Source organism: Cherax quadricarinatus, chromosome 4, assembly GCF_038502225.1.
Source record: "Cherax quadricarinatus isolate ZL_2023a chromosome 4, ASM3850222v1, whole genome shotgun sequence".
NCBI classification, from domain to species: domain Eukaryota; kingdom Metazoa; phylum Arthropoda; class Malacostraca; order Decapoda; family Parastacidae; genus Cherax; species Cherax quadricarinatus.
Genome location: NC_091295.1, coordinates 14,397,643 through 14,423,738, shown reverse-complemented (window position 1 = coordinate 14,423,738; position 26,096 = coordinate 14,397,643). Strand labels below are relative to the sequence as shown.

The 26,096-nt window shown below is 49.8% G+C and overlaps 1 protein-coding gene across 1 annotated transcript in view; it reads right to left on the bottom strand.

Moving 5' to 3' along the window:
* The window catches only part of LOC138854038 (uncharacterized), a 744,329-nt gene extending 721,520 nt beyond the window's left edge, over positions 1–22,809 (bottom strand). The window contains exon 1 of the mRNA XM_070094644.1: positions 21,855–22,809. The gene's annotated coding sequence lies outside the window, so the exon portion shown is untranslated. The remainder of the gene's footprint in view (positions 1–21,854) is intronic.
* Positions 22,810–26,096: the final 3,287 nt, after the last annotated feature.

Below are 26,096 nucleotides of genomic sequence, written 5' to 3'. Positions count from 1 at the left end.
GGGGAGTGGTGGTGTTGGTGGGTGGTTGGTGGTGTTAGTGGGTGGTTGGTGGGGAGTGGTGGCGTTGGTGGGTGGTTGGTGTTTTTGGGTGGTTGGTGGTGTTGGTGGGGGTGGTGGTGTTGGTGGGTGGTTGGTGGTGTTAGTGGTGTGGTGGTGGTGGTGTTGGTGTGGGGGATGGTGGGGTTGGTGGGGGTTTGGTGGTGCTGGTGGGGGGTTGGGGGGTGGGGAGTGGTGGTGTTGGTAGGGGGTAGTGGTGTTGGTGTGGGGGTTGGTGGTGCTGGTGGGGGGTTGGTGGTGTTGGTGGAGGGTTGGTGGGGTTGGTGGGGGTTTGGTGGTGCTGGTGGGGGGTTGGTGGTGTTGGTGGGGGTGGCTTTTGATGGTAGTGGCGGTGTTAATGGTAATAGTGGTGGAATTGGTGGCTGTTAGTGGTACAATACCAGTACCACCACCACCCTCACTCACCACCAACCACTTCCACCTTCGCCCACCATCATCACTAGCACCACCACGACCACCACCACCAGCCACGACCTCGTCCAGACGTTCATCATTGAAATCTATAGATTTCTGTACGCCTCCAGTACCTACCTTCCTATGTATTGGCTGGCGCAGCGCCCCCTTACCCCCAGTATTGTCCACTTCCTCTCTCTTCCCCCTCCCCTTTTCCTTCCCCCTCCCCGTTAAACTCTCTCGTTTTTATTGAAAAATAGTTTAGTGTTTGCATCAAACAATACGGTCTTGTAACATCACAACAGGGCACTGGCACTGGCACTGGCACTGGCACTGGCACTGGCACCACCACCAGCGACAACCATAATTTTTTTTTCTGAAGCTTTGGAAAGTTATCGTCAGTATTAATCCGGTGAAGCTAAGTTAAGCAACTTTGCGAAGGAGGAAGACTTACACATAACTTAAAGAACTTACGATTGGCTGGTTATGTTATCTTAACAACTTAAACAAAGGTTATTTAAGTCTCCAAGTTATCTGTACAACACCAGTTAAGAATACTTTAATACCTAATACAGGTCTCGGTGTACAGGTCTCGGTGTACAGGTCTCGGTATACAGGTCTCGGTGTACAGGTCTCGGTATACAGGTCTCGGTATATTGGTCTCGGTATACAGGTCTCGGTATATTGGTCTCGGTATACTGGTCTCGGTATACAGGTCTCGGTACAAAGGTCTCGGTATATTGGTCTCGGTGTCCAGGTCTCGGTATACAGGTCTCGGTACAAAGGTCTCGGTATACAGGCCTCGGTATAAATGATACCATCGCCACCAAAGGTGCTGTTACATACTCATGAACTAGGAAGCGAACACCCTCCGAGGACACCCAATGTCCCCAACCCTCCGAGGACACCCAGTGTCCCCAACCCTCCGAGGACACCCAGTGTCCCCAACCCTCCGAGGACACCCAGTGTCCCCAACCCTCCGAGGACACCCAGTATCCCCAACCCTCCGAGGACACCCAGTGTCCCCAACCCTCCGAGGACACCCAGTGTCCCCAACCCTCCGAGGACACCCAGTGTCCCCAACCCTCCGAGGACACCCAGTGTCCCCAACCCTCCGAGGACACCCAGTGTCCCCAACCCTCCGAGGACACCCAGTGTCCCCAACCCTCCGAGGACACCCAGTGTCCCCAACCCTCCGAGGACACCCAGTGTCCCCAACCCTCCGAGGACACCCAGTGTCCCCAACCCTCCGAGGACACCCAGTGTCCCCAACCCTCCGAGGACACCCAGTGTCCCCAACCCTCCGAGGACACCCAGTGTCCCCAACCCTCCGAGGACACCCAGTGTCCCCAACCCTCCGAGGACACCCAGTGTGCCCAACCCTCCGAGGACACCCAGTGTCCCCAACCCTCCGAGGACACCCAGTATCCCCAACCCTCCGAGGACACCCAGTATCCCCAACCCTCCGAGGACACCCAGTATCCCCAACCCTCCGAGGACACCCAGTATCCCCAACCCTCCGAGGACACCCAGTATCCCCAACCCTCCGAGGACACCCAGTATCCCCAACCCTCCGAGGACACCCAGTATCCCCAACCCTCCGAGGACACCCAGTGACCGCAACCCTCCGAGGACACCAAGTATCCCCAACCCTCCGAGGACACCAGTGTCCGCAACCCTCCGAGGACACCCAGTATCCCCAACCCTCCGAGGACACCCAGTGTCCCCAACCCTCCGAGGACACCCAGTATCCCCAACCCTCCGAGAACACCCAGTGTCCACAACCCTCCGAGGACACCCAGTATCCCCAACCCTCCGAGGACACCCAGTATCCCCAACCCTCCGAGAACACCCAGTGTCCACAACCCTCCGAGGACACCCAGTATCCCCAACCCTCCCAGGACACCCAGTATCCCCAACCCTCCGAGGACACCCAGTGTACCCAACCCTCCAAGGACACCCAGTATCCCCAACCCTCCAAGGACACCCAGTTTCCCCAACCCTCCGAGGACACCCAGTGTCCCTAACCCTCCGAGGACACCCAGTATCCCCAACCCTCCGAGGACACCCAGTATCCCCAACCCTCCGAGGACACCCAGTATCCCCAACCCTCCGAGGACACCCAGTATCCCCAACCCTCCGAGGACACCCAGTGTCCCCAACCCTATCCCCAACCCTCCGAGGACACCCAGTGTCCCCAACCCTCCGAGGACACCCAGTATCCCCAACCCTCCGAGGACACCCAGTATCCCCAACCCTCCGAGGACACCCAGTATCCCCAACCCTCCGAGGACACCCAGTGACCGCAACCCTCCGAGGACACCAAGTATCCCCAACCCTCCGAGGACACCAGTGTCCGCAACCCTCCGAGGACACCCAGTATCCCCAACCCTCCGAGGACACCCAGTGTTCCCAACCCTCCGAGGACACCCAGTATCCCCAACCCTCCGAGGACACCCAGTGTCCCCAACCCTCCGAGGACACCCAGTATCCCCAACCCTCCGAGGACACCCAGTATCCCCAACCCTCCGAGAACACCCAGTGTCCGCAACCCTCCGAGGACACCCAGTATCCCCAACCCTCCCAGGACACCCAGTATCCCCAACCCTCCGAGGACACCCAGTGTACCCAACCCTCCAAGGACACCCAGTATCCCCAACCCTCCAAGGACACCCAGTTTCCCCAACCCTCCGAGGACACCCAGTGTCCCTAACCCTCCGAGGACACCCAGTATCCCCAACCCTCCGAGGACACCCAGTATCCCCAACCCTCCGAGGACACCCAATATCACCAACCCTCCGAGGACACCCAGTATCCCCAACCCTCCGAGGACACCCAGTATCCCCAACCCTCCGAGGACACCCAGTGTCCCCAACCCTCCGAGGACACCCAGTATCCCCAACCCTCCGAGGACACCCAGTATCCCCAACCCTCCGAGGACACCCAGTATCCCCAACCCTCCGAGGACACCCAGTGTTCCCAACCCTCCGAGGACACCCAGTATCCCCAACCCTCCGAGGACACCCAGTGTCCCCAACCCTCCGAGGACACCCAGTATCCCAACAACCGAGGACACCCAGTATCCCAACCCTCCGAGGACACCCAGTATTACCAACCCACCGAGGACACCGAGCATCCCCAACCCTCCGAGGACACCCAGTATCCCCAAACCTCCGAGGACACCCAGTATCCCCAACCCTCCCAGGACACCCATAATCCCCAACCCACCGAGGACACCCAGTATCCCCAACCCTCCGAGGACACCCAGTGTCCCCAAACCTCCGAGGATACCCAGTATCCCCAACCCTCCAAGGACACCCAGTGTCCCCAACCCTCCGAGGACACCCAGTATCCCCAACCCTCCCAGGACACCCAGTATCCCCAACCCTCCGAGGACACCCAGTACCCCCAACCCTCCGAGGACACCCAGTATCCCCAACCCTCCGAGGACACCCAGTGTCCCCAACTTTCCGAGGACACCCATTATCCCCAACCCTCCGAGGACACCCAGTGTCCCCAACCCTCCGAAGACACCCACTATCCCCAACCCTCCCAGGACACCTAGTACTTCCAACCCTCCAAGGACACCCAGTATCCCCAACCCTCCGAGGACACCCTGTATCCCCAACCCTTCCAGGACACCCAGTATCCCCAACCCTCCGAGGACACCCAGTATCCCCAACCCTCCGAGGACACCCAGTCTCCCCAACCCTCCAAGGACACCCAGTGTCCCCAACCCTCCGAGGACACCCAGTGTCCCCAAACCTCCGAGGACACCCAGTATCCCCAACCCTCCAAGGACACCCAGTGTCCCCAACCCTTCGAGGACACCCAGTATCCCCAACCCTTCCAGGACACCCAGTATCCCCAACCCTCCGAGGACACCCAGTATCCCCAACCCTCCGAGGACACCCAGTATCCCCAACCCTCCGAGGACACTCAGTATCCCCAACCCTCCGAGGACACCCAGTATCCCCAACCCTCCCAGGACACCTAGTACTTCCAACCCTCCAAGGACACCCAGTATCCCCAACCCTCCGAGGACACCCTGTATCCCCAACCCTTCCAGGACACCCAGTATCCCCAACCCTCCGAGGACACCCAGTATCCCCAACCCTCCGAGGACACCCAGTCTCCCCAACCCTCCAAGGACACCCAGTATCCCCAACCCTCCGAGGACACCCAGTGTCCCCAACCCTCCGAGGACACCCAGTATCACCAACCCTCCGAGGACACCCAGTATTCTCAACCCTCCGAAGACACCAAGTATCCCCAACGCTCCGAGGACACACAGTATCCCCAACCCTCCGAGGACACCCAGTATCTCCAACCCTCCGAGGACACCCAGTATCCCAACCCTCCGAGGACACCCAGTATCCCCAACCCTCCGAAGACACCCAGTATCCCCAACCCTCCGAGGACACCCAGCATCCCCAACCCTCCGAGGACACCCTGTATCCCCATCCCTCCGAGGACACCCAGTATCCTAACCCTCCGAGAACACCCAGTATCTCCAACCCTCCGACGACACCCAGTGTCCTCAAGTCTCCGAGGACACCCAGTATCCCCAACCCTCCGAGGACACCCAGTATCCCCAACCCTCCGAGGACACCCAGTATCCCCAACCCTCCGAGGACACCCAGTACCCCCAATCCTCCGAGGACACCCAGTGTCCCCAACCCTCCGAGGACACCCAGTATCCCCAATCCTCCGAGGACACCCAGTGTCCTCAACCCTCCGAGGACACCCAGTATCCCCAACACTCCGAGGACACCCAGTGTCCCCAACCCTCCGAGGACACCCAGTATCCCCAATCCTCCGAGGACACCCAGTGTCCTCAACCCTCCGAGGACACCCAGTATCCCCAACACTCCGAGGACACCCAGTGTCCCCAACCCTCCGAGGACACCCAGTATCCCCAACACTCCGAGGACACCCAGTGTCCCCAACCCTCCGAGGACACCCAGTATCCCCAACCCTCCGAGGACACCTATTGTCCTCAACCCTCCGAGGACACCCAGTATCCCCAACCCTCCGAGGACACCCAGTATCCCCAGATGTTCATACTGCCTCACATTCCACAACCACTACTTAAGAGTGGAATGCAGTCTCCTCTACTATGATCGAGCCTCAACGTGCCCTCCTTGTCAGCACTATCCTGTCTCTACACTGATGTACATAACCACGAGTATGCAGAGATACGATACTGTGTACTGCCTTAGTACTAGGGGCATATCCTAGTGACGGACGCTGTGAAATTGTAGAAGTGCTTGGCACAAGAGAGACTTTGATTAATATTTATATTAAATTGTATTGATATGAGTAATCAGTAATAATGTGAAAGACATTAATGCAACTCCTAGTGCGACCGTCTGTCGTGTTGGGGGGGGGGGGGTGTTGCAACCCCTGAATGGGTTACAATGATTATTATGTATATATATAATGTATATTATCTTTTCATATAATTTTATATTGCTTATATTTGCGATAATAGCTAAATCGCAAATGTATTGCCTTATATTGTTATTTGACGTAGCTTATGTTGTTAGGATGTACATAATATGTGCTCAGTTCAAGTCTTGATTGTCAAACTACTGTAATTATCGCTTGTCGCTCGTTATACTGCCGGCTTCTGAGCTGTGCTGTCCACGGGGCTATCACGTGATCGAGGGGGGGGGTGTCCTCACCTCTCGTGAAGTATTCAGTCTGCTCTAGACTCGCTTGGTGGTTGGACAGATTGTCTGTCTCATTATTCTTGTTAGTTCTGTAGAACTCTGTTCACAGAACATTGTATAGACTTAGTGATTTTCGACGTTGTACTGAGGTTGTGTGTCACATAGACACTCTGAACATCTCAGGTCCTTAGCTATAGCTTCTGACCTAATTTTGTACTGGTTTCTGTGTATTGTCACAGTCGGGTTTTTCCTATGCTGAACTTAGATTCAGTAGTATGGGAGTTTTGTAACTTTTGTGGAGGATCTGCTGATGGTCCCTACTTAGTGTCGTTATATTATCTCCTTGATCCTGATTGTGTCGCAGTCGCTTGTTATATGGCTATTGGGCTTAGCATTCTTTTCATTGTTCAAGCAGACTGTTCTGGTTGCCAGTCGGTCAAGAAGTTAGTTTATGTGAGGACTTTGTCAGTCACTTGTTTAAGTCTAGTCGAGTCGTGAGACATAGTGAACTACTTAGAGCACTTACACGCATACACACTTACTTGTACATATTTGTAATATCTTATTAAATGTTAATGTACCAGACGGTACTTAAGAATTATAAATGTGATATGTGCTTTCAGCACAATAATATTGAACTCGAGAGATTGATTTTATTTTGATTGCTGTGATTAATTTAATTTGATAATATACCTCTAGACTTAATAAATTTATTAAATTTTAATTTCTCTAGTTAGTAGCCTACCAGTTGTAATCCTGAAGCACTATTGAATAATACTGAATTCTAATGGATAATTGGACAAGGATACTGACTACTTGTTATGAAAACCCAGTAACAGGCTGGATGCTAGAAGGGCAGTCCTTTCTAGTATTCACTGGAGATCTCTAAGCTTTTAGAATCGCGTTTTTTGTAACAAATGGGGGCCTGTCCGGGAGGCTCTTGATCCAAGGTGTTGGAGAAATTGTCCAGTTTGACATACTAGTACTTCTATGATCAAACACTTTGAGTACTTTCCTAATCTGAAGACTTTGAGTTTAGTCTTGTACAACATACCAGGTGGATGTATGTACCTGAGTCTCTTGATCCAAGGAGATGGAAATACTGTTTATGAGTTCTAGCTCTAAGACAACCAACACTAAAATTCCTATTAGGATTATAGTTTCCCATAATCACTCTCTCGTAGTACAATTATTTTCGTGATGTATGCCAAAGTGAAACAGTTAATTGATACTCTGACTTTGTCTGAGTTAAGTACATTAAAACTTCAGACGTGTTGGCAAGTAGCCAAATATCTCGGTGTGACGTATAACAGGAATTACACCGCAGAAACTGTCAGAGCGTTAATTAAAGATATATTGTTTCCTGCTCATACAGAGATGTCTGATTATGATTCAGATTCAGAAAGCCTAGTGTCACAATTAGGAAGTATGACTCTATTTGATGAAGATGAAAGAGCAACTAGAGCAGAAGTGAGCCTAGTGTCTGAGCCTAGTGTAGATCAGTTCTCGCTCGCTCCTTCCTTCACTGACACTATAGTACAGAGTATAGCTGGTAGTATGACACAGCCTAATACTAGTACAGTGTATGATACACCTGTATCTACTTATCCTAGACCAGATCTAGACTCTCTAGAGACGGCTGGACGAAGTGTCCGACCTAAGGACAGTCCAGAAAGACATGTTAATTTCCCTACTCCTCCATTACCCACTGGTCCTATCTCTCAGGAACAGTTTGAGAGGTTTGAACGCCTCCTTATGTTGCAGACTGCACAAATAGAGGCACAGAGGAAATTGAACGAAGAAGATTTCCAAAGAGAAAATGTTCGTCTGTTAAGACAACAGACTGATAGATCACAGGACACATTTAATGTGCAGAAAGCTGCATCCATGGTTCCTAAGTTTTTTGAAAGTGACTTAGACACATATTTTGATGTGTTTGAGAACCAGGCACGTGCTATGAATTGGCCACGTAAGCACTGGGCAACATTGTTGCATACTGCTTTGACGGGAAGAGCTCAAACCTGTACTGCAGCTTTGCCATTTACCAAGTACATTAGTTATGACGCTGTCAAACAAACTATTCTAGAGACGTATAACTTGTTACCTGTAAGTTATCAAAGAGCATTTCGTACGTTACAACGACGACAAGATCAAACTTGTGTAGAGTTTGCTCGTGAGAAAAAAGTTGCATTTGAGAGATGGTCTAGAGCTGCCAAGTGTAACAACTACGACAGTCTTGTTCAGTTGTTACTACACGAAGAGTTTAACAACTGTATGTCTGCTGACATACAAGAATATCTGATCGATCATACTACCTCGGATATTCTGGAAACTGCAGCATTAGCAGACAATTACGAGATTTCTCACAAACTTGTACGTACTAAAACACAAAGAAACAAGGTAACTAAAGATTGTCCTAGAAGTTGGCAACCTAAATCAGCTGCTCATTGCCGGCCTGATGTACCTGCTACTGTAACTTCTCGTACCTTTACCAGGAAAACTCACAATCCTGAATCTGTCTCTGTGGCTAGACAGAAATCTGATATCGAGAAGAAGAAAGTTAAATGTACCTATTGTAACAGAAAAGGACATGCTAGAGAGTATTGCTATAAGTTAGAAAGAGATACGAGATACAGTCGTGCGGCTGGCGTATCCTCTTCCGAGCCCACTCAACCTCTGATCGTATCGTTCGGATTTTTCTTCCGAGCAACAAATTGGGGTCCTTAACCGACCCAAATCGACTAGGTACCTAATGAACAGGACAACAGGTGTAAGGAAACGTGTCCTCTGTGAAGCGGGAGCTTTAGCCACCAGGCCACCGGGCCACCCCTACTGTTTTAGATAATGTTACTCAGGATAGATGACTAGCGTCAGAAAGTGTATCTGACGAAAAGATTCGTTCAGCGATGAGTCCTTACTTTTCGAGAGATAAAGTAGGATTTGACGAATCACATCTAACTGAGATAATTTCTTTCAGAGACACTGGCAGTTATCTCACGTTATTAAGAGAAGATGTACTGCCCATAACTGACGATACCTATTGCAAGATAGATGTATTGTTAGAAGCCTATGGAGGGGCTGTTATAAAAGTGCCTCTGCACAAAGTTTATATTGAAACAAGCTATTATACTGGTTATATTTCAGTGGGTATATCCAGTGGTGTATTTCCCATCAGGTCAGTGGACTTGTTGATAGGGAACGATATCCTTCATGCTGGTATATGTAAAGAACCACTTGTGATTGATAACAACACTGATGATAATTATGCCATTGAAGCTTGTAGAGAGAAACCTATTTTATTTCCTCTTAGCACAATTACTAGAGCTATGTCAAAGATTCAACAACCATCCTTGTCTCCTGTTGAGTTAGTGGATGACAATGATTTGGGGTTGAATATGTTGTTTAGTGACGCTCTGCGCCCAGGATCATTAACACTGACTCCCCCCGGTCATCAACCTAGTCAAGACACAACTGACGTTAAATTTCTTACTCATGATGATTTAATCAAGGATCAGTTTGTTGATCAGTCACTGGAAAAACTGAGAGATATAGCAGTTACTGAGAGTGAAGCAAAGGATCTCGATAATTGTTACTATTATAGTAACGGTGTACTGATGGAGAAAAATACATGTAAGTTGTCAGCTGATAGTGTTTCCACCACAGTCAAGCATTTCGTAGTGTTACCAGTTACATTTCGTGAACAAGCCATTGATTTTGCTCACAATAGTCCCATAGGAGGACATTTGGGTGTCAAGAAGACACTCGGTAAACTGGCAAAACATTTTACATGGCCAAAGATGAAGGAAACAGTAGCTGATCATGTGCGACATTGCCACGTGTGTCAAGTGACAGGCAAGCCAGCACACACACCTCCACCTACACCTCTCACTATGAGCTCTAGTAGCAAAGTTCAGTTTATCTGGACTAGACATTGTTCAGATTTGTTCAAAAGGTTGAAGCATCTGCTTTCCTCTGCTCCAGTGTTGAGTCCTAATTTCAATCTTCCCTTCTTTTTACATATAGATGCGAGTGGCTATGCAGTGGGTGCTGTGCTGCTCCAACAGTCAACATCCACTGACATTCTCCATCCTATATGTTACTATTCATCTAAGCTTAAACGACACCAGAAAAATTATGCCACTATTGAGAAAGAGGCTCTAGCTCTTGTGGTGTCCTTGGAACATTTTGACGTGTATTTGGGCACTTCCCCATTTAAAATTAACGTTTTTCTCAGACCACAATCCACTCACCTACATAAACACTATGAAGAGTAAAAATGCTAGGATCATGAGGTGGGCTCTCAGAATCCAACCTTATTCTATTAGTATAAAACACATAAGTGGTCATTGTAATGTAATTGCTGACGCTCTGTCACGTCCTTAATAATTATCAATTACATTAAATTAACGTAATTTTATGCCCAAATACCTTTTGTTACTTGCTATGTCAAATTCCGTAAAATAACTTAATCCCTCCAGCCCATATTAATTATATATACTCATGTCATGTCTAATTATTATATTTATGTATTCACAGTAATGTTGTGTGAGGAGGAGATAAGCTGAGTGTTGAGTGGGTAGTGTCGTGTGGGTGATGTACTGCGTGACGCAACACTGTCCTGTCGCAGGTCACCCAGTATCCCCAACCCTCCGAGGACACCCAGTATGCCCAACCCAGATCATCCACAAGACACCAGACCATCCACAAGACACCAGATCATCCACAAGACACCAGACCATCCACAAGACACCAGATCATCCACAAGACACCAGACCATCCACAAGACACCAGATCATCCACAAGACACCAGACCATCCACAAGACACCAGATCATCCACAAGACACCAGACCATCCACAAGACACCAGACCATCCACAAGACACCAGACCATCCACAAGACACCAGATCATCCACAAGACACCAGACCATCCACAAGACACCAGACCATCCACAAGACACCAGACCATCCACAAGACACCAGACCATCCACAAGACACCAGACCATCCACAAGACACCAGACCATCCACAAGACACCAGATCATCCACAAGACACCAGACCATCCACAAGACATCAGACCGTCCACAAGAGACCAGACCGTCCATAAGACACCAGATCGTCCACAGGACACCAGACCATCCACAAGACACCAGACCATCCACAAGACACCAGACCATCCACAAGACACCAGACCATCCACAAGACACCAGACCGTATACAAGACACCAGACCATCCACAAGACACCAGACCGTCCACAAGACACCAGATCATCCACAAGACACCAGACCGTCCACAAGAGACCAGACAGTCCACAAGACACCAGATCGTCCACAGGACACCAGACCATCCACAAGACACCAGACCATCCACAAGACACCAGACCATCCACAAGACACCAGACCATCCACAAGACACCAGACAGTCCACAAGACACCAGACCATCCACAAGAAACAGACCATCCGCAAGACACCAGATCATCCACAAGACACCAGACCATCCACAAGACAACAGACCATCCACAAGAAACAGACCATCCACAAGACACCAGACCATCCACAAGACACCAGACCATCCACAAGAAACAGACCATCCACAAGACACCAGACCATCCACAAGTCACCAGACCATCCACAAGACACCAGATCATTCCCAAGACACCAGACCATCCACAAGACACCAGACCATCCACAAGACACCAGATCATCCACAAGACACAACACCATCCACAAGACACCAGACCATCCACAAGACACCAGACCATCCACAAGACACCAGACCATCCACAAGACACCAGACCATCCACAAGACACCAGACCGTCCACAAGACACCAGACCATCCACAAGAAACAGACCATCCACAAGACACCAGACCGTCCACTAGACACCAGACAATTCACAAGACACCAGACCATCCACAAGACACCTGATCATCCACAAGAAACAGACCATCCACAAGACACCAGACCATCCACAAGACACCAGACCATCCACAAGACACCAGAACATCCACAATACACCTGACCATCCACAAGACAACAGACCATCCACAAGACACCAGACCATCCACAAGACACCAGACCATCCACAAGACACAAGAAACAGACCATCCACAAGACACCAGATCATCCACAAGACTCCAGACCATCCACAAGACACCAGACCATCCACAAGACACCAGACCATCCACAAGACACCAGACCATCCACAAGACACCAGAACATCCACAAGAAACAGACCATCAACAAGACACCAGACCATCCACAAGACACCAGACCATACACAAGAAACAGACCATCCACAAGACACCAGACCATCCACAAGACACCAGATCATCCACAAGACACCAGACCATCCACAAAAGACCAGACCATCCACAAGACACCAGACCATCCACAAGACACCAGACCATCCACAAGACACCAGACCATCCACAAGACACCAGACCATCCACAAGACACCAGACCATCCACAAGACACCAGACCATCCACAAGACACCAGACCATCCACAAGAAACAGACCATCCACAAGACACCAGACCATCCACAAGACACCAGACCATCCACAAGAAACAGACCATCCACAAGACACCAGACCATCCACAAGACACCAGATCATCCACAAGACACCAGACCATCCACAAGACACCAGACCATCCACAAGACACCAGACCATCCACAAGACACCAGACCATCCACAAGACACCAGACCATCCACAAGAAACAGACCATCCACAAGACACCAGACCATCCACAAGACACCCGACCATCCACAAGACACCAGAACATCCACAAGAAACAGACCATCCACAAGACACCAGACCATCCACAAGACACCAGACCATCCACAAGACACCAGACCATCCACAAGACACCAGACCATCCACAAGACACCAGACCATCCACAAGACACCAGACCATCCACAAGACACCAGACCATCCACAAGACACCAGACCATCCACAAGACACCAGACCATTCACAAGACACCCATCAAGACAAAAGACAAGACACCAGACCATCCACAAGACACCAGACCATATACAAGACACCAGACCCTCCACAAGACACCAGACCATCCACAAGACACCAGATCATCCACAAGACACCAGACCATCCACAAGACACCAGACCAGTCCACAAGACACCAGATCGTCCACACCAGACACGAGACCATCCACAAGACACCAGACCATCCACAAGACACCAGAGCATCCACAAGACACCAGACCATCCACAAGACACCAGACAGTCCACACAAGATCCACCAGACCATCCACAAGACATCCACAGACCATCCACAAGACACCAGATCATCCACACCAGAACATCCACAAGAAACAGACCATCAACAAGACACCAGACCATCCACAAGACACCAGACCATCCACAAGAAACAGACCATCCACAAGACACCAGACCATCCACAAGACACCAGACCATCCACAAGACACCAGACCATCCACAAGACACCAGACCATCCACAAGACACCAGACCATCCACAAGACACCAGACCATCCACAAGACACCAGACCATCCACAAGACACCAGATCATCCACAAGACACCAGACCATCCACAAGACAACAGATCATCCACAAGACCATCCACAAGACACCAGACCATCCACAAGACCATCCACAAGACACCAGACCATCCACAAGACACCAGACCATCCACAAGACACCAGACCATCCACAAGACACCAGACCATCCACAAGACACCAGACCATCCACAAGACACCAGACCATCCACAAGAAACAGACCATCCACAAGACACCAGATCATCCACAAGACACCAGACCTACCACAAGACACCAGATCATCCACAAGACAAGACCACCAAGACACAGATCATCCACAAGACACCAGACCATCCACAAGACACCAGACACACAAGACCCATCCACAAGACCACCAGACCATCCACAAGATCATCCACAGACCATCCACAAGACAACAGATCATCCACAAGACACCAGACCATCCACAAGACACCAGATCATCCACAAGACACCAGACCATCCACAAGACACCAGACCATCCACAAGACACCAGACCATCCACAAGACACCAGACCATCCACAAGACACCAGACCATCCACAAGACACCAGACCATCCACAAGACACCAGACCATCCACAAGACACCAGACCATCCACAAGACACCAGACCATCCACAAGACACCAGACCATCCACAAGACACCAGACCATCCACAAGACACCAGACCATCCACAAGACACCAGACCATCCACAAGACACCAGACCATCCACAAGACACCAGACCATCCACAAGACACCAGACCATCCACAAGACAGCAGACCATCCACAAGACACCAGACCATCCACAAGACACCAGATCATTCCCAAGACACCAGACCATCCAAAAGACACCAGACCATCCACAAGACACCAGACCATCCACACAAGACACCAGACCATCCACAAGACACCAGACCATCCACAAGACACCAGACCATCCACAAGACACCAGACCATCCACAAGACACCAGACCATCCACAAGACACCAGACCATCCACAAGACACCAGACCATCCACAAGACACCAGACCATCCAAAAGACACCAGACCATCCACAAGACACCAGACCATCCACAAGACACCTGATCATCCACAAGAAACAGACCATCCACAAGACACCAGACCATCCACAAGACACCAGACCATCCACAAGACACCAGAACATCCACAAGAAACAGACCATCCACAAGACACCAGACCATCCACAAGACACCAGACCATCCACAAGACACCAGACCATCCACAAGACACCAGACCATCCACAAGACACCCATCACACAAGACACCAGACCATCCACAAGACACACAGACCATCCACAAGACACCAGACCATCCACAAGACATCCAGACCATCCACAAGACACCAGACCATCCACAAGACACCAGACCATCCACAAGACCAGACCATCCACAAGACACCAGACCATCCACAAGACACCAGACCATCCACAAGACACCAGACCATCCACAAGACACCAGACCATCCACAAGACACCAGACCATCCACAAGACACCAGACCATCCACAAGACACCAGACCATCCACAAGACACCAGACCATCCACAAGACACCAGACCATCCACAAGACACCAGACCCACACAGACCATCCACAAGACACCAGACCATCCACAAGACACCAAACCATCCACAAGACACCAGACCATCCACAAGACACCAGACCATCCACAAGACACCAGATCATCCACAAGACACAAGACCATCCACAAGACACCAGACCATCCACAAGACACCAGACCATCCACAAGACACCAGACCATCCACAAGACACCAGACCATCCACAAGACACCAGACCATCCACAAGACACCAGATCATCCACAAGACACCAGACCATCCACAAGACACCAGACCATCCACAAGGCACCAGACCATCCACAAGACACCAGACCATCACAAGACAAGACCATCCACCAGACCATCCACAAGACACCAGACCATCCACAACACACCAGAACATCCACAAGAAACAGACCATCAACAAGACACCAGACCATCCACAAGACACCAGACCATACACAAGAAACAGACCATCCACAAGACACCAGACCACCCACAAGACACCAAACCATCCACAAGACACCAGACCATCCACAAGACACCAGACCATCCACAAGACACCAGACCATCCACAAGACACCAGACCATCCACAAGACACCAGACCATCCACAAGACACCAGACCATCCACAAGACACCAGACCATCCACAAGACACCAGACCATCCACAAGACACCAGACCATCCACAAGACACCAGACCATCCACAAGAAACAGACCATCCACAAGACACCAGATCATCCACAAGACACCAGACCATCCACAAAACACCAGACCATCCACAAGAAACAGACCATCCACAAGACACCAGACCATCCACAAGACACCAGACCATCCACAAGACACCAGATCATCCACAAGACACCAGACCATCCACAAGACACCAGATCATCCACAAGACACCAGACCATCCACAAGACACCAGACCATCACACAAGACCATCCACACCAGACCATCCACAAGACACCAGACCATCCACAAGACACTAGATCATCCACAAGACCAGACCGTCCACAGACCATCCACAAGACACACAAGACACCAGACTATCCACAAGACACCAGACCGTCCACAAGACACCAGTCCATCCACAAGAGACCAGACCATCCACAAGAGACCAGACCATCCACAAGAGACCAGTCCATCCACAAGAGACCAGACCATCCACAAGAGACCAGACCGTCCACAAGACACCAGATCATCCACAAGACACCAGACCATCCACAAGACACCAGACCGTCCACAAGACAGACCAGACCATCCACAAGACACCAGAGTCCATCCACAAGACACCAGACCATCCACACCAGACCATCCACAAGACACCACCATCCACAAGACACCAGACCATCCACAAGACACCAGACCATCCACAAGACACCAGACCATCCACAAGACACCAGACCATCCACAAGACACCAGACCATCCACAAGACACCAGATCATCCACAAGACACCAGACCATCCACAAGACACCAGATCATCCACAAGACACCAGACCATCCACAAAAGACCAGACCATCCACAAGACACCAGACCATCCACAAGACACCAGATCATCCACAAGACACCAGACCGTCCACAAGAGACCAGACCGTCCACAAGAGACCAGACCGTCCACAAGACACCAGACTATCCACAAGACACCAGACCATCCACAAGACACCAGATCATCCACAAGAGACCAGATCATCCACAAGACACCAGACCATCCACAAGAGACCAGACCGTCCACAAGAGACCAGACCGTCCACAAGACACCAGACCATCCACAAGACACCAGACCATCCACAAGACACCAGATCATCCACAAGAGACCAGACCGTCCACAAGAGACCAGACCGTCCACAAGAGACCAGACCGTCCACAAGAGACCAGACCGTCCACAAGACACCAGTCCATCCACAAGAGACCAGACCATCCACAAGAGACCAGACCGTCCACAAGAGACCTGATCATCCACAAGACACCAGACCATCCACAAGACACCAGATCATCCACAAGAGACCAGACCGTCCACAAGAGACCAGACCGTCCACAAGAGACCAGACCGTCCACAAGAGACCGTTAGTGAAAACTGACACACGATAGACAGGTAGTCACGAAGTAGATAATGTCCCCACATTTACGCAGTAGTAATAACAGTAGTAATTACTAATTGTCAAAAGCACTTGTCTATAGAGAATTGGCTTGTTGTGGGGTGGTGTGTGTGTACTCACCTAGTTGTACTCATCTAGTTGTGTTTGCAGGGGTCGAGTCATAGCTCCTGGCCCCGCCTCTTTACTGGTCGCTACTGGGTCACTCTCCCTGAACCGTGAGCTTTATCATACCTCTGCTTTAACCTATGTATGGATCCTGCCTCCACTACATCGCTTCCCAAACTGTTCCACTTCCTGACTACTCTATGACTGAAGAAATACTTCAACATCCCTGTGAGTCACTTGTGTCTTCAACTTCCAACTGTGTCCCCTTGTTGCTGTGTCCCATCTCTGGAACATCTTGTCTTTGTCCACCTTGTCAATTCCTCTCTGTATTTTATATGTCGTTATCATGTCCCCCTATCTCCCCTGTCCTCCAGTGTCGTCAGGTCGATTTCCCTTAACCTCTGCTCGTTGGACATACCCCTTAGCTCTGGGACTAGTCTTGTTGCAAACCTTTGCACTTTGTGTGTGTGTGTGTGTGTGTGTGTGTGTGTGTGTGTGTGTGTGTGTGTGTAAGAACAAGAACATAAGAACGAAGGAACACTGCAGAAGGCCTACTGGCCCATGCGAGGCAGGTCCAAGTCCCTACCGGCCTAAGCCAATGCACCCAACCTAGTCAGGTCAGGTCACATTGACTTAAGGGAGGAACACGGCAACCGACCTGTTAGCACAAGCTATCAGGTCTAACTCACACCCACCCACATCTACTCATGTATTTATCCAACCGACGGTCCTCGTCAGAATGAATTCGACGGCCTATTTTGGTGTCATCGGCAAACTTGCCGATGTCGCTCTTTATGCCCTCATCTATGTCGTTTATGTAGATTGTGAACAGCAGGGGGCCCAACACTGACCCCTGTGGAACACCGCTCGTGACGCTTCCCCACTCTGATTTCTCCCCATTTATGCAAACTCTCTGCTGCCTATTTGTCAACCATGCCTCTATCCAGGAAAAAATTTCTCCTCCTATTCCATGTGCTTTAATTTTCCTCAATAGTCTCTGATGTGGGACCCTGTCAAAAGCCTTACTGAAGTCCATATACACAATATCATATTCATTACCATGATCTACCTCCTCAAATACCTTAGTGAAAAAAGTTAATAAATTCGTAAGGCAGGAACGCCCCTTTGTAAAACCATGCTGAGATTCGTTGATTAATTTATGCTTTTCAAGGTGGCTACGAACTGCCTCGGCAATTATTGATTCCATAAATTTTCCCACTATGGAGGTTAGGCTTATTGGTCTATAGTTCGAAGCTAAGGACCTGTCACCTGTTTTGAAAATAGGTATCACATTTGCCATTTTCCACTTATCTGGCACCATGCCAGTTTGTAGTGATATGTTGAAAAGATTAGCCAAAGGTGTGCTAAGCTCCTCTTTACATTCCTTTAGAACCCTTGCATACAGTTCATCAGGGCCTGGGGATTTGTTAGGTTTTAATTTATCTATTTGCCTAAGGACCATGTCACTTGTGACCCTAATAGTGCACAGTTTATTATCGTCCTGTTCTACATAATTTATCATTACTGGAATATCGCTGGTATCCTCCTGTGTAAAAACTGAGAGGAAGTATGTGTTAAAAATTCTACACATTTCCTTATCACTGTCAGTGAGCTGACCCGAGGAACTTTTGAGTGGGCCTATCTTGTCCCTGATCTTACTTCTGTATACCTGAAAGAATCCTTTTGGGTTAGTCTTCGATTCTCTTGCAACTTTAACCTCATAATCTCTTTTTGCTTTTCTAATTCCCTTTTTTATTTCTCTCTTTAACTGAATATATCGATTTCTTAATTGCCCCTCTCCTCTTTTGATTTGCCTATATATGCCTCTCTTTTGACCAATCAGATATTTTAATCTATTGTTCATCCATTTAGGATCATTTTTGTTTGATCTGATTTCCCTATTTGGAACATAATTTGACTGAGCAGCTAGAACTATGCCCTGGAAAGCATCATATCGGCAACCATCACCACCTACCTGACCCCTAGTCAGGTCATTCCAGTTCAGCCCACCTAAGTAATTTTTCAGTCCTATGAAATCAGCCAAGCGAAAGTCAGGGACGGAGACTTGATTGCCATTATTAGGGGAATTCCATGATATGTTAAAACTGAGTGAATTGTGATCACTCTCCCCAAGCTCATCATTAACCTCAAGATTATTAATTAGTGTTTCCCTACTGGCAAGAACCAAGTCAAGGAGGTTATTTCCCCTAGTTGGCTCTGTCACAAACTGTTTTAAAAAACAATCCTGGATCGTATCAAGAAAGTCACCCGACTCTAAATTTCCTGTCAAATTGCTCCAGTCAATCTGTCTATAGTTGAAATCTCCCATTAGCACAACATTTTCGTATGTAGATGCCTTACGAATTTCGTCCCATAGAAGTTTACTGCACTCCCTATCAAGATTTGGGGCCCTGTAAATCACACCCAAAATTAGTTTTTCTCGGCCCTCGAGAAGCTGTAACCAAACAGATTCAGTGGCTGACGCTTCTAATTTAATATCTTGTCTAACACAACAATTTAAATTGTCTCTGACATACATCGCTACTCCACCACCTTTCCTGTTGACCCTGTCAGTGTGGAATAATTTATAGCCTTGTATGTGACATTCAGAGGGCATCTCTCTATCTTTCAGATTGAGCCAGGTCTCTGTTATAGCAATAATATCTATGTTTCCTGCACTTGCAATTAATCTTAGCTCATCTATCTTATTTCTAACACTCCTGCTATTAGTATAGTAAACCTTAAGGGAGCTAGTCCCTTGCTGCCCTCTGCTGTCCCCCTTTGTTTGCTGACCTGTTCTATTGTCTTTATTTATAACTTCATGCTGAATGCCTTTTATACATTTACTGTTTCCAACCCTAGTGTTGCAACCTGCTTGTTTCCCACACACACCCATACCTCTATCTTCCATCAGTTTAAAATCATAGGCATTTCACCAATGGCCTTCTCAATCGAGTCTGCAAGTGCTACCACCCCTGCCCCAGAGAGATGAACCCCATCCCTTGCATACATATCATGTTTGCCATAAAAGTTGTTCCAGTTGTCAATGAATGGGATTGCAAGTTCCTTGCAGTATCTGTCTAGCCAGCAATTTACACCAATTGCCCTAGACAACCATTCATTTCCTACTCCCCTTCTAGGCAAGATGCTACATATGATTGGGATCCCTCCCTTAGACTTAATGAAATCTATAGCTGACCTGTACTTATCTAGCAGCTCTTCTCTCCTACCCTTCCCAATATCATTTCCACCAGCACTGAGACAGATAATGGGCTTGTTCCCATTACCTGACATGATATTATCCAGTCTGTTGACAATGTCCCCAACACCAGCTCCAGGGAAGCACACTCTATCTCTCATCTTCTTATTCCTATTACAAAAAGCACGGTCAACATATCTTACCTGAGAGTCACCAACCACAAGAATGCGCTTACCTTCATTAGCAGGGGCAGTAGTACCCTTACCTTCACTGGCCACTGAAGTACATTCATCCTGGAGAACAGAGAAGCGATTTCCTACCTTCAGATCTTCACTCTTAACTTTCCTTACTCTGATGCGCCTCCCATTACTGTGAACAACTCGCCACTTGTAGCAGGTGCTGGGCTGCACCTCACTGCTGGTAGCCGTTGCTACCTCCCCACCTACAGCCTCCTCACAGTGAGAGACAGACTGCACCTCACTGCTAGAAGCCTCATTCCCCACATCTCCAACCACCTCACACTCTCTCCCAGGCCCATTGAGGTGGACCTTCAGCCTCCTAATCTCCTCCTGGAGAAGCAAGACCTCCTCCTTCAACTCTCCAACCTCAGTTTTTAAAACACTGCAGAAGCAAGCCATGCTTTGTAACCGTCCACGCTAATCCCCAAAGCAGCTCAGGGTCTGTGTGTGTGTGTGTGTGTGTGTGTGTGTGTTTGTGTGTGTATGTGTGTGTGTGTGTGTGTGTGTGTGCGTGTGCTCACCTAATTGTAGTTGCAGGGGTCGAGACTCAGCTCTTGGCCCTCCTCTTCACTGAACGCTACTAGGTCCTATCTCTCCTTGCTCTATTAGCAGGGAGAGTGAGGCCGTCGTCAGGCCGATTTCCCTAAACCGTTCTTCATAGGACACTTCCCTTAGCTCTGGAACTAACCTTGTCGCAAACCTTTGCTTCACCCGGTACGGGTTCCAAACTGGTGCTGCATACTCCAGTATGGGCCTGACGTACTCGGTGTACAGTGTCTTGAAAGATTCCTTACTTAGGTATCGGAATGTATGTGTGTGTGTGTGTGTGTGTGTGTGTGTGTGTGTGTGTGTGTGTGTGTGTGTGTGTGTGTGTGTAGGAACCACACACGTCAATGAGACGAATCCAAGCAGTGTTTGTGTGAGTTACGTCAGAATACATATACCAGGCCCTGACGTCAGTACTCACCCACTGGAAGCTCAGAAGTGAAGGTCAGAGACTTTACTGCGACGCTGATGGCACGGAAGTCTCCTTGACCTGCTCCACGATGTCACTTCAAGGAGAAACAGATCGACGTTGAAGCTCAGTTACTTCCAGGAGAGTGGAGCAGCGCCTCCTTAAAGCTCTTAGAATTCTTCGATGTCACTTTCAGGAGAGAAATACAAAGCTTCCTCAGATGTTGCGTTTAGGTATGCTGCGTGTGAAGTTGTAAGTCCTGTTGAATCTTTTTAGACGATGTCACCTTGAGAGGTACAAAGCAGAGTTCTAAGATCTACAGAATATGGTTAGTATCTGGGCTATAACACTGGTTCATGAGCCGCCCTGGTGAAGACACTTTACAAAAACACGACACTGAAAGCGCTAAGAGTCCAAGGATACGTCACAGAACTACAATGTTAACAACACCTGGCCATTGACAAACAGGGTACATGAAGTTGAAGGCTGTATTTGTGTGTGTTCCTGAACTTGACTTCGTAGATAACCTGAGTCTTAATAACTGATCATTTTACACCTTCTTGAACCGTCTTGTAGAGGTTTTTGTGGTTTGATTTGGCTTTTAAAGTTCACTTATTTCGTTCAAAATCTGCTGACTTACAGTGTTGTTATAATGCATCATGAGCATTTAATATAGTGCAGGGTACTTGGGTGTCTCATACTTTCTCAAACATTATCTGGCTGTTAAACTTGAGAGAAGGTTTCCTTTCAAGTCACCAACAGAAGGAAGCGATGATACACTGCAGAGGAAAGATGGATATGTTCGAGGTGACTGCAGCACAACACTACAACTGCTACATGTACTACGTGAAGATCTTCGTCAGGGTTTTAGAGTACGGATTATTCGACGTGTTAACTGGTCGAGTAATGCTGTGACACGAGTCTCCGCAAAATATTTTGATTAGTGATGATCTTTGGCCGCTGGTTTAGCGGTTTAGTGATCAGTCAAGATATCCTTCGACTAGTGACTGGTGGAAAGATCGTTTAACATGTACTTAGGAGAGGTATAACTACATTAGTTCAAAGATTCTATGACTAGTGTTTGGCACAGAGAGACACAGCAGCTAGTGCTTGGTACAAACATTCTTTGAGTAATCGAGGAGAAATTCCTTGAGTGGTTAACTGCCATAAGCTACCATGACTAGCGGATGAGTGAGAGTGACTGGGTCGTCTAAGAGTCTGTTGAGTGCCTTCCCGTTGGATACTTGAAGACGCTTAACTTGAGGCTGACCTTAATAAACCTTAATATCTCGTGACCCTGCCAACAGTATTGACCCTTCTTGTAGCAGATAACCCTGCCTGCAGCATGGAAGACAGTGTACTGTGGTTAACTGCAGTTCACAATACGGATAATCTTACTAATTAATATAGGAACCTAGATGTGTACACTATACGAAGGGAAGATGGACAGTGATTTGTTACGTATCTGAGTTCTAAAGCTTCTATACTTGAGTGAAGAGTATACCAGCTGTGTTTATCAAGACAATTCTACTGCCAGGGCACTATGGCACAAATATGATGGGGTTAGAGAGATCTCTAACAAAAATTCCCTCACGACATAGACGTTCTTAAAGCATGCTAAACGAAGTGTAGAAAAAGTGCGTGCACAGACGCTATGCAACACGTGGTGGTGCCACGTGTTGGTCACCAGAAAAGTCAGTGTGTCACAGGCACTCTCTCTTTGCCACTGATGTGTACAAAAATATATTAGCTTGACGTGAAGGAAAATGCACCCCAGGAAATGTCCCACTTAGCAGCTAGAGTAACCAGGGTTGGTCCGCCACTGGTCCACCACTGGTCCACCACTGGTCCACCACTTGTCCACCACTGGTCCACCCTGGTGGATCACCTCGTAACTCTTACTAGAGAGCTTCACCTGAGCGCTATGGGCCAGCTCACATATACGGTCCGGAAACGCAAGATAAATCACGCCATGAGAGAACAAGTGACGCCACAAGACACGAGGTCACGCCCCGAGGGATAGGTCATGGCCGTCGCGGGTGAGACAGCGTCAGCCGCAGGCGACGAAGGAGCGCGCGAGGGAGGACGGGTGCGGTAGGATGCAGCGGAGGTGTGGCGGCGGTGGCAGCAGCCACCTCTGTGGCGGAGGTGAAGGTGCGCTCCAGAGACTCACCTGGACGACCCTCCCCCCCCCTCAACAACCAACCCACCCAGGATCACTCTCCTTAACGGTGCGCCGCCGCTCTGACACCTCTGACTCCCGCCAAATTCTCCTGCTCAACTCTCCCGACGAATTCCATAACACCACCCTGCAGTGTCACCACCACCCTGCAGTGTCACCACCACCCTGCAGTGACACCACCACCCTGCAGTGTCACCACCACCCTGCAGTGTCACCACCACCCTGCAGTGTCACCACCACCCTGCAGTGTCACCACCACCCTGCAGTGTCACCACCACCCTGCAGTGTCACCACCACCCTGCAGTGTCACCACCACCCTGCAGTGTCACCACCACCCTGCAGTGACACCACCACCCTGCAGTGTCACCACCACCCTGCAGTGTCACCACCACCCTGCAGTGTCACCACCACCCTGCAGTGTCACCACCACCCTGCAGTGTCACCACCACCCTGCAGTGTCACCACCACCCTGCAGTGTCACCACCACCCTGCAGTGACAACACCACCACCCCCTTCAGCGACAACACTACCACCTCCTGCTGTGACACCACCACCCTGCAGTGACAACACCACCACCCCCCTTCAGCGACAACACTACCACCCTTGCTGTGACACCACCACCCTGCAGTGACAACACCACCACTCCCTTCAGCGACAACACTACCACCTCCTGCTGTGACACCACCACCCTGCAGTGACAACACCATCCTGAAGTGACAACACCACCACCATGCAGTGACAACACCACCCTGCAGCGACAACACTGTCACTCCCTGTTGTGACACCACTATCCTGCAGTGACAACACACCCTGCAGTGATAACACCATCACCCTGCAGTGACAACACCATCCTGCAGTGACAACACACCCTGCAGTGATAACACCATCACCCTGCAGTGACAACACATCCATGCAGTGACAATAAAACACCACCCTGCAGTGACACCACCACCACCCTGCAGTGACAACACCCTGAAGTGACACCACCCTGCAGTGACACCACCCTGCAGTGACACCACCATCCTGCAGTGACACCACCCTACAGTGATAATATCACCCTGCAGCGACAACACCACCCTGAAGTGACAACATCACCCTGCAGTGACAACATCACCCTGCAGTGACAACATCACCCTGCAGTTACAATACCACCCTGCAGTGACATCACCCTGCAGTGACAGCATCATCTGGCAGTGACAGCATCACCCTGCAGTGGCAGCATCACGCTGCAGTGACAGGATCACCCTGCGGTAACACCACCCTGCAGTGAAAATATCACCCTGCGGTGACAACACACCCTGCAGTGAAAATATCACCTTGCAGTGACAACACCACCCTGCAGTGACATCACCCTGCAGTGACACCACCTGACAGTGCTGTGTGAGGTACAGTGCCGTGACAGTGAGCTAGGGTGCCGTGACTGTGAGCTACGGTGCCGTGACTGTGAGCTACGGTGCCGTGACAGTGAGCTACGGTGCCGTGACTGTGAGCTACGGTGCCGTGACTGTGGGCTACGGTGCCGTGACTGTGAGCTACGGTGCCGTGACTCTGAGCTACGGTGCCGTGACTGTGAGCTACGGTGCCGTGACTGTGGGCTGCGGTGCCGTGACTGTGAGCTACGGTGCCGTGACTCTGAGCTACGGTGCCGTGACTGTGAGCTACGGTGCCGTGACTGTGAGCTACGGTGCCGTGACTGTGAGCTACGGTGCCGTGACTGTGGGCTACGGTGCCGTGACTGTGGGCTACGGTGCCGTGACTGTGAGCTACGGTGCCGTGACTGTGGGCTACGGTGCCGTGACTGTGAGCTACGGTGCCGTGACTGTGAGCTACGGTGCCGTGACTGTGGGCTATGGTGCCGTGACTGTGAGCTACGGTGCCGTGACTGTGAGCTACGGTGCCGTGACTCTGAGCTACGGCGCCGTGACTCTGAGCTACGGTGCCGTGACTGTGGGCTACGGTGCCGTGACTATGAGCTACGGTGCCGTGAGAGGGAGCCAGATAATCAATAACAGCGGACTGTTGTTGCAATATCACGGGGCATTGCAACTTTCTAAACCTAGGGACAAAACACT